Here is an 11,024-nt window from a genome sequence, read left to right as displayed (position 1 = left end):
AGTCCTTAGGCCAAACGGTACTATGTCTGTCGGTCAATATTAACTTCTAGAGCCAATAAGGTTAGAAATTAGAAGATATTCGTTCGGTGACCGAGCCGAAGTATTTGTCTGCCTACCACACTAAACCAGTGTGGACTGACTACAGGCATAGCTATATTTATGTACCGTGTCGCTCCGGTCAACATAACGCTAGCAAAATAGGCCGAAGGGTTTAAGGTGAGACGTCACTAGTAAACCTACCCTCTCCATGGCGAGAGGGACCCTATTTTTGCTTAGAACGTGATATTTCTGAACAATGTAAGCTAGCACGAGGTGGGAAATCCACGAGATGCATGCTAGCATAGAGGGAATTATTTTTTCACGTTCTGTGTGCTGTTTAAATTCCTCAGCCTCGCGCGACGGAAGTCCCGCCCTTTGTACTTCCGTTTGATTTCAGCATTTCGCATCCTGGTGGTAAAGAACCGCAAGTACATCCCTTAAAAGAGGTGGCGAAACCCAAACGTGGATCACGTTTAAATAATCCAGCAATCAATTGTTTGGGTCTCATTCAATTTATTTATTTAAATTGTCGGACATACCTTTCTAGGTTCTTCCAATTAAATGAGACATCTTAAACTTCTCATATTAACCTAGATTAAGCACTTCTCAGGTTAATTAAAGTTTAATTCACAAATTGCCTATACAGGTTTGATTTATCATTAAATTGATCAATCAGTAAAATTTGGGTTTTTCAAAACCCATTCAGTAATCCAGTACTGACAGAAGCCAGCGGGAATCCCATGTGGTTTCGGCCTTAGGGAGAAGTGCCACAGTGTTGAATGTGCCCAACATTTGGTCTACTGTTTTAATTTATGATATCCAATCAACAGAGATTTTATGGATTATCGTCTCATTCAATTTAATAAGTTAAATTGTTGAACATAATTTAATGTTCTTCCAATCAAATGAGACACTTTTAAACTTCTCATATTAACCTAGATGAAGCCACATCTCATGTTAATTAAAGTTTAATACCCAGATAGCCTACACAGGTAGGATTAATCATTGGCATTGATTAATTAATTCAATTTGCTTTTGCAAATTCATTCACGTCCAACTTCCACAGTACTGTCCAGTACTGATAGCTCGTTAACGTCTATAAATAGATTAAAACTTGTCTTTGCAGCTTCCAATATATTCCAAAACCAAATTTAGGAAAATTAGGAAAAACATTTTTCCTTTCAAAATGTTCTAATAATGTGCAAGCAATCAGAAGGGGTAGTCCCCACCCGCCCGCTAATTAGTGAACCTCCACCCGCAAATGTATTGATCTCTGACCTCAGCAGCGATACCAACACTAATTATGCCCTTAGTGGAAAAGCAGACAACAGCGCTTTCCAAAATCAACCATCAGGCGCAGGCCTCGTAAATGTTCTCTCCAGTCTAGCCCTGATGTCTTGCCACCCGAGATTGGCATCTGTCCAATACCGCAGTGCACAGCTGAAGCACGAGCAGGTGATGGTAGACATGGAGGGACAGGTGGAGAGAACCGGGAAACTAATGACAAATGCAGAAAATGGAAAAATTCTGCTAGCTATGGAACTGCGCTTGAAAACTGAACAATTAAATAAAATTGCAAAAACGTATGACGATGAACAAGCACAAGCTCTTCAACAAAATCGTTTTCTACAGGAACAAAATCAAATGTTACTGGAACAACTCGATTTATACAAAACTAAATACGATGATGTCCACGCCAAACTAGATAAATCTGAAGAGTTATCTACAAACAGGAGCGCTCAACTTGATAACATGCATGCAGTTATGTTGAACGTTACTCAAAATAACACGGTTCTACTCAAAACGCTGCAGACCAAAGACGATCAGTTAATGAACATAATGACAAAGTTGGATGACAAGTCAGCAGAACTCATTGAAGTCGCTGACCAAATGAATGATGAGAGAACTCAGGTGATGAAGATGGAAATATTGATTTCTAAGCAAGCAGCGGAAATCTCATCACTGAATATCTCGCTCCGTACTCAAGACCTCTATCTGGAAACCATGACAGATAAGTTTGAGACCGAAAGGAGCAAGTGTGACACTCACGTGTCCAAAATCAGTACTCTAAGCGCTCAAGTGGACTCTGCAATGCAGCAGAATACTACCCTTAGGTACCATCTGGATGAAGTCCAGAATGGTCACGCTCTACAGCGCGACTACCAATCCAAGCAACCGGAGCCCTGTACTCACAGGAGTAAAGACGATAGGTTTCAGACCTTGCCTCCCTCATGTGTCCCTCAGTCTTCTCCTCTGGGCCATTCGGCACTGAGTAATATTGCACCTCTTGGCCAACAACAACAAGGCTTGGCTTCTTCTCTTGGCCTTTCGGCCCCAATCTCTCCACAGGATGAAGCCAACCCTCTCCGCCCGCTTGGCGCGGAATACCTTGACAAACTCGTCAAGTATTTCCCCACCTTTGACCCCGTTCCAGGTCAGCCAAACGATACTGAGACGTTCCTAACTGACATAGAGGACGCGTTGGATGGCTACCCGAACGCTACGGGTTCTGACAGGGTTTACCTGTTGAAGCGAACGTCAAATAGACACGTGACAAGGTTCATTCGTCTACAACAGCAACACGTGCTAAATGACTACGCTAAACTTGCCACAGCTTTGAAAGTATAATTCAGTGGTTCTGCGACTCGCAAACACGATAGCTCACTGGCTAACACCGTTAAACAAGCTCGGAACGAACACCCACAAGCTTACTATCATAGGCTTCGTTCAGCTTACTTTGGCCTACTCACTGAAACAGGCATGGAAGACCTGTTACCTTTTAAACAAATGTTCCTGTCGAACATGTATCCTACCTTCATTACCTACTTGGGCCCTGCCGCCCACGTTGGCTTGCCTATCTTACAACTCAGAGAGCTTGCAAGCACAGCTTTTGAGGCATCAAAAGTTCACAACGCTAAGAGCCCTGACCACTCGGTTTTGAAGTTTGACCAGGAGCACTCACTCCAGCTAGAGGGTGCATTATCAGGTATTGGAGCGTTGAGAGATGACGCACAACAACAGTTTCTACCACGAAACCATGATTCCAATAACCTCCGCGGTCGAAATAACTGTAAAGTACGTCGCAATCAACATGACTACCGCTACAATCGACCTGTTCGCTACGTTCCTGCACCCAACCCACACAAAGTGTCAGAGCACAAGGGTAACAAAGGGTTGAAGGACAATCAAAACGTAGACCAATGTTCTCCAGCAGTTCCACTACGGGAAGAACTAAAGCGAGAACAATTTGAGAAAAGGGTAAAAGATAAGTCACAAGGACTAGACGGGGAATTACCGGACACCAGGTACGCAGGAATTAACACCCATAGCAAGGACGTTAAAGTTCAAATTTCTCCCGCTCTCATTCAAGACCCTATCCAGGGCCCGCTTGATCAAGAAATTAGACCCCGGGCTTTGTCTATAGACTCTGATACAAAGGTTGCGAAGAAAAAGGTCAAACGCTTCGTTAAAAATAAGCCCACTCAAAATCTGAAAAGTCGATTTGCTTCCACCTTGAACAGAATTGACACTTCACGTGGTTGCGAACAACCACTCCACTTTGTGGGGAATATGTCCACTAACCACGAATCTAAACGCCCGTACATGGAAACAGTCCTGGAGGACTGCTTAACTTGTCATGCGCTAATTGATTCGGGTGCGACAATATCACTCATCTCTCAAACATTGTTTGATGATCTCAAAAAGGCTTTGAAGCCAACTAAACGTTGGTTAAAAGTGGAACGATGCGACACCACACTTCGAGGGGTCACTCAGACTACCTCGCCTCTCACATTGAGAGTCATGCTAAAACTACACTTCAAGGACGTATCGCTCATTCACCCTGTGTACGTTACCAGCCTCGAAACTGTACCCCTGCTACTTGGAGCAGACTTGATGGATCGGTTACTCCCATTGATGGATTGGAAAACCAACCAGGTATGGTCACAGGCCACCCTGCCTTCTCCACTGACCACACTGTCTCCCCCTAACGCTAGCTGCAACGCAGTCAGTCACGAGGGATATCTGTCAAAAGCACCCCTTGGGAAAAAGACGTTTAAAAACCTCTTGAGGCAGAATCCGATCCAAGGAGATATTACAATATCTCGACACATTCCATCAGCCAACCTGATTGACCATTCTTTTCATGATTTCGAGCCAGCTGTCTCTGTTAATAAGCAACTTCCCTCCTCCGTGCAGTCATGCAATACGGTAGTTGAGATGAACTCCTCTTGCCCTTCAGACATTTCCGCAAGCACTGCGGCCGTCTCAGCAAGAAAAACATCGATGCGCAGAGTATACTCTGCTTCCGATGATACACCTTCCGCTTTGTTGGGGACTGTCAACCCTTACAATGACACTAATGGCGTCAGTCCAGCAACTGACCCGATGATTCCCACTGGTGAAACACTTTGCGATATCACAGACCGATATCCTCGTCTCAGTTCGCAGGTAGTGAAGAGGTTGCCACACGCGGTGGAGACTGACATGCCTCGACAGCCACTGAGCGTTTTGAAGCACAAACACCAGGAGATTTGGTTGAAAGGTTACAGCCATTCTCATAACAACGCGGCCGCTGACAACTCGTACATCGGGTCCGATCTTTTCATTTGCGCCTCGGACACCAACACCACCCGCTGGTGGGGGGGTCCCGAGACACAAAGGGGGGGGATAGTAGCCCAGACCCATGATGAGCCTCATCGAGGCCGGTGGGGGGGGTCAAGACTACGGACAACACCGTACGAGGCCGCCAGAGCATAAATCAAATCTAGTTGTAAACTCCCCTATGAGAACATTGAGGAGCAGACAGGCCCCTAGACGGGGATTATCTTAGAGCACATCTAAAATAGTACTGAGGTGTACCACACTGGTCGTAAAGGAAGTCCAGTGGACTTGTCCACCTCCAAAACAAATGGCAACAATAATCATTCCTTGCATGTGTAGGTTCAACTACAATACAACTAGTAAAATGCTCCAATCATGTGTTCCGGTAGTATAATATTTCAAAATAAATCGGTAGGATAACTGGTCCCTTTGAGCACCAGTACCAATACCAGCAACAGTCAGTCTAGCTACAATCAGTAAGGAGGTTAGAGACCTAACCAATCAAATTACCCTTGACAATAGCGACATAGGAGTCACTCAGAGTGCAACACAGGGAATGGAATCTCCAGTGCACTCTTCCATACCTTAAGGGAAGTGTGAGACGGGAGCCATATGATCGGTGAAGATTCTCCCATTGCGAATGTACGGTCCCTTACTAGACGTCCGACTTCGTCTCGGAAAATCGCGGACGGCGTCGGGCCGAGGGCGGGGGGGAGCTCTTTCAGGAAGTCATCGAAGAAATCGTCTCGGACGTTCGGTCACCGTTTTATAAAAATAACAAATTTTTGACTTGGACTCTGCATTCTCGAAAATTCCCACAAGGGGGCAAATAAATCACACGAACACGGGGCAAACGAGCGCGGCCTTTTCTCCTAAACGGAAAATATTTCGAAGCCGAAACTCGGCGAGCATAGGTTTGGAGTAAAGGGAAGTTGGCCCCGAACAAGATGGCGTCGAGGCCTCTGCGCTTTTTGAGTTATGGCCATTTTTCTGGGATTAAAGGTCAAAAACGCAAAGTAGGGTGCAATTTGACCGCTTCACGTCAAAGTACATAAGCATACGGTGTCAGGAAAAAAAGAACCAGCCGTTTATCTATCGTAATTTAAGAGAAATCGTACATTGTCCATTTGGTGATGTTCACGAAGAGGAATTTTTTTTTCAAAAAATTCACAGATCCAGTTGCAGTTTGTTCACACAAACATTTTTAAAGTGGGTCTCGAAGCTCTGCGAGAATTCTGTGATTTTATGTGATTTTATGAAGTAACACACACTCATTTAACCCTCTGTTAATAAGTCAGTTCTTAACATAAAGACTTAAAACTCAATATTAAATAAGAGCCTACCCCAAGGAGGGTATGTGTTCACGTTCAGCTTCCTATGTCAACTGGAAGTACCTTAAAATGGTGCATAGGGTCAGGTTTGAAGGGTAATAAAGGTCAGATCTTTTCAAAACTTCACTTGTGTGATTAGACAACCCTCATGAAGTGTAATCAGTCATTTTTCCCAACAGATGTCAAAGAAAAGCTCTCTCACACAAACACACACACACACAAAAAGGAAGGATGGAGTGAAAAAGTACGGTGCTTAAAGACACACAAAGCCTGCAATGGCATGACTATTATCTCCAGGCCGTGCCGAGTTCAACGAGATGCCCCGCTTGACCGTAGCTCGCTCGGTCTGAGCGCAGCGACCGTTACAAGAAAATGGACCCAAATGACCTTTTGACCTCATGTCAATTTTATTTGCTTTTGGGAGACAGAGAGAGAACCGTTAAGGTTAGAAGCACAATTTCACCTCAGGAATGTTCTTAAGGTCCTCCCGATCTGTGCAAGCCTAACCTTGACCTTGTGGCATTAACCCTTAACAGTTAAAAGCTGGTGTTTACATCAAACAATTTACAATGACATGTCGCCCCATAGGAATACATTGACTGCACCTCTCAATTCAACCTGAAGCCTATGTGGGTTATGAATGTCTTATGAACCTGTCTTTGATGTCAGTCCATCAGGCCACCATGAGGTCTACCTGTGTCGATTCTAAGCTTCCTGGAGCAACCGGAAGTGGTTAAATCACCCTAAAAGTGTTTGCCATAGCCAACCTGCAGTTTGAGAGAAATAGTGCATTCAGCCCTATGTAAATCAGTCAATTTTTAACATACAGACTTAAAACTCAGGATTCTGTAACAGCCTACTCCAGTGATGATATGTGTTTATTTATAGCTTCCTGTGACAACCGGAAGTGCCATAACTGGTGTCAAATGGGCTGTTTCGAAGGGTTAAAAATGTCAAATCTTTCCAAAACTTCATATATGTGAATAGACAACCCTCATGAACTGTAAATCAGTCCTTCATCCCATCAGATTTCAAAAATAAAAAATACACACCGACACAGAAATGATGGAGGGACACACTGAGGGGCTAAGAGGCAGACAGTGCCTGCAGTAGTTACTTTTGTTCCAACTTTTAAAGAACCGTCAGACCTAGAGTTCTGAAAATTTACAAACCTGTTCTAGACCTCAGGTCGATTGTGCACGGTGAATTATATGGCTCTAGAAGGTTCTCGGATCGATAAAAAGCATCGTGTATTTGCCATGTTTTCAATTCATTTTGACCTCAACGAAACGGACGACATTTAGAAAAGTCCCAGAGTCTCAAGACTAGGTGCGTTGAAACCGGCTCGGCCCATAGAGACAGACCCCAACGAGCCTGTTTGATTGCTCATTCAAGGACCCCGTAGCAAGGCAATGAAAAAAGTGGCATTTCAGCACCAATTAGGGTTTTGCTCGGGCACCGAATGACCTATCGAGCCGAAACTTGGGATTCGAGGTCGCTTCACATAGGGCTAAACATAATGTGTGAACTGGACCCGCAGCTAGAACATAACTACGTATTATTTGTTTTATTATGGTTTAAATAGAAGGCGCTGTGAATTTTGGGCCTGCTCTGAAATATGTTATAGTTGGCTTCTAAAGGAGTTGGAAAAAGTGAGTTTGGAGTCAGATGGTATCAGTTTGGTGTCTGAAAATATCTATTTGACTGATGGACACTGACTTGCTCGTTGACTTTTGTACATTTGCAATATGTTTCAACGGGGAGGTACCATGAGGAAAAAGCGACATGATGAAATTTCACGAAACGAGCGATGGAGAGGAACCACTATCACTGCCCGGCCATCCTGAGGTCATCAGACCGTTGACTTTTGCATTTCTAAAGTATTTAAGAGAATGTACGTTACATTTGCAATATGATTCAACATCACATCATATTGCAAATGCACGTTACATTTGCAATATGATGTGATGTTGAATCATATTGCAAATGTAACGTGCATTCTTTAAATACTTTAGAAATACAAAAGTCAACGTCCTGATGACCTCAGGATGGCCGGGCAGTGATAGTGGTTCCTCTCCAACGCTCGTTGCGTGAAATTTCATCATGTCGCTTTTTCCTCATGGTACCTCCCCGTTGAAACATATTGCAAATGTACAAAAGTCGACTAGCAAGTCAACTAGCAAGTGTCAACAAAAGTCAACTAGCAAGTGTCCATCAGTCAATTGGATATTTTCAGACACCAAACTGATACCATCTGACTCCAAACTCACTTTTTACAACTCCTTTAGAAGCCAACTATCACATAAATCAGAGCAGGCCCAAAATTCACAGCGCCTTCCATGAATGCACCAAAATAGCATTCTGAAATCACCACTAAAATGACATCGCCATATTCTCCAGGCCGTGCCGAGTTCAACGGGATGCCCCGCTTGACCGTAGCTCGCTCGGTCTGAGCGCAGCGACCGTTACAAGAGAACGGACACAAATGACCTTTTGACCTCAATGTCAATTTCATTTGCTTTTGGGACACAGAGAGAGAACCGTTAAGGTTAGAAGCACAATTTCACCTCAGGAACAATCCTAAGGTCCTCCCGATCTGTGCAAGCCTAACCTTGACCTTGTGGCATTAACCCTTCACAGTTAAAAGAAGGCGTTTACATCAAACATTTTACAATGACATTTCGCCCCATAGGAATACATTGACTGCTCCTCTAAATTCAACCTGAAGCCTATGTGGGTTATGAATGTCTTATGAACCTGTCTTTGATAACAATCCATCAGGCTACTATGAGGTCTACCTGTGTTGATTTTAAGCTACCCGGAGCAACCGGAAGTGGTTAAAATCACCCTAAAAAGTGTCCAGATATACATGACTTGCAATTTTGAAAATCACTGCATTCAACCCTATGTAGATCAGTCAATTCTTAACGTATAGACTTAAAACTCAGGATTCTGTAACAGCATACCCCAGTCAAGATATGTGTTTACCTATAGCTTCCTGTGCCAACCGGAAGTGCCTTAAAATGTTGTCATGGTGCTGTTTCGAAGGGTTAAAAAGGTCAGAACTTTTCAAAACTTCATTTGTGTGATTAGACAAGCCTCATGAACTGTAAATCAGTCATTTCTCTAAGCAGATGTCAAAGGAAAGCTCTCTCTCACACAAAAACACACACACAAAGCAATGATGGAGTGAAAAAGTACGGTGCTTAAAGACACACAAAGCCGGCAATGGCATTCCCATTATCCCTAGGCCATGCCGAGTTCAACGAGATGCCCCGCTTGACCGTAGCTCACTCGGTCTGAGAGCAGCGACCGTTACAAGAGAACGGACACGAATGACCTTTTGACCTCAATGTCAATTTTATTTGCTTTTGGGAGACAGAGAGAGAACCGTTAAGGTTAGAAACACAATTTCACCTCAGGAATGTTCTTAAGGTCCTCCCGATCTGTGCAAGCCTAACTTTGACCTTGTGGCATTAACCCTTCACAGTTAAAAGAAGGTGTTTACATCAAACAGTTTACAATGACATTTCGCCCCATAGGAATACATTGACTGCTCCCCTAAATTCAACCTGAAGCCTATGTGGGTTATGAATGTCTTATGAACCTGTCTTTGATGACAGTCCATCAGGCCACCATGAGGTCTACCTGTGTCGATTCTAAGCTTCCTGGAGCAACCGGAAGTGGTTAAAATCACCCTAAAAGTGTTTGCAATAAGCACCCTGCAATTTGAGAGAAATAGTGCATTCAGCCCTATGTAAATCTGTCAATTTTTAACATATAGACTTAAAACTCAGGATTCTGTAACAGCATACTCCAGTGAGTATATGTCTTTACTTTCAGCTTCCTGTGCCAACCGGAAGTGCCATAATTGGTGTCAAATGGGCTGTTTTGAATGGTTAAAAATGTCAAATCTTTCCAAAACTTCATATTTGTGATTAGGCAACCCTCCTGAACTGTAAATCAGTCATTAGTCCCATCAGATTTCAAAGAAAAATTTACACACCCAAACAGAAATGATGGAGGGACACACTGAGGGGCTAAGAGGCAGACAGTGCCTGTGGTAGTTACTTTTGTTCCAACTTTTAAAGAACCGTCAGACCTAGAGTTCTGAAAATTTACAAACCTGTTCTAGACCTCAGGTTGATTGTGCACGGTGAGTTATGTGGCTCTAGAAGGTTCTCAGACCGATAAACAGCCTCGTGTATTTGCTATGTTTTCAATTCATTTTCAGCTCAACGAAACGGACGACATTTAGAAAAGTCCCAGAGTCTCAAGACTAGGTGCATTGAAACCGGCTCGGTCCATAGAGACAGACCCCAACGAGCCTGTTTGATTGCTCATTCAAGCACCCCGTAGCAAGGCATGGAAAAAAGTGGATTTTCAGCACCAATTAGGGTTTTGCTCGGGCACCGAATGACCTATCGAGCCGAAACTTGGGATTCCAGGTCGCCTCACATAGGGCTAAACATAATGTGAATATTGGACCCGCAGCTAGAACATAACTACGTATTATTTGTTTTATTATGGTTTAAATGGAAGGCGCTGTGAATTTTGGGCCTGCTCTGAAATATGTGATAGTTGGCTTCTAAAGGAGTTGGTAAAAGTGAGTTTGGTGTCAGATGGTATCAGTTTGGTGTCTGAATATATCTAATTGACTGATGGACACCGACTTGCTACTTGACTTTTGTACATTTGCAATATGTTTCAACGGGGGGGTACCATCACAAAAAGCGACATGATGAAATTTAACACAACGAGCGATGGAGAGGAACCACTATCACTGCCCGGCCATCCTGAGGTCATCAGGACGTTGACTTTTGCATTTCTAAAGTATTTAAGAGAATGTACGTTACATTTGCAATATGATTCAACATCACATCATATTGCAAATGCACGTTAGATTTGCAATATGATTCAACACATCATATTGCAAATGTAACAGTGTGTGTTATGTTTGCAATATGATCCAACACATCATATTGCAAACGTAACAGTGTGTGTTATGTTTGCAATATGATTCAACACATCATATTGCAAATATAACAGTGT

This window comes from Salvelinus namaycush, chromosome 28 (genome assembly GCF_016432855.1).
Source record: "Salvelinus namaycush isolate Seneca chromosome 28, SaNama_1.0, whole genome shotgun sequence".
Lineage (NCBI taxonomy): Eukaryota > Metazoa > Chordata > Actinopteri > Salmoniformes > Salmonidae > Salvelinus > Salvelinus namaycush.
The sequence above is the reverse complement of the archived record's forward strand: the minus strand, read 5'-3'. Positions refer to the sequence as shown.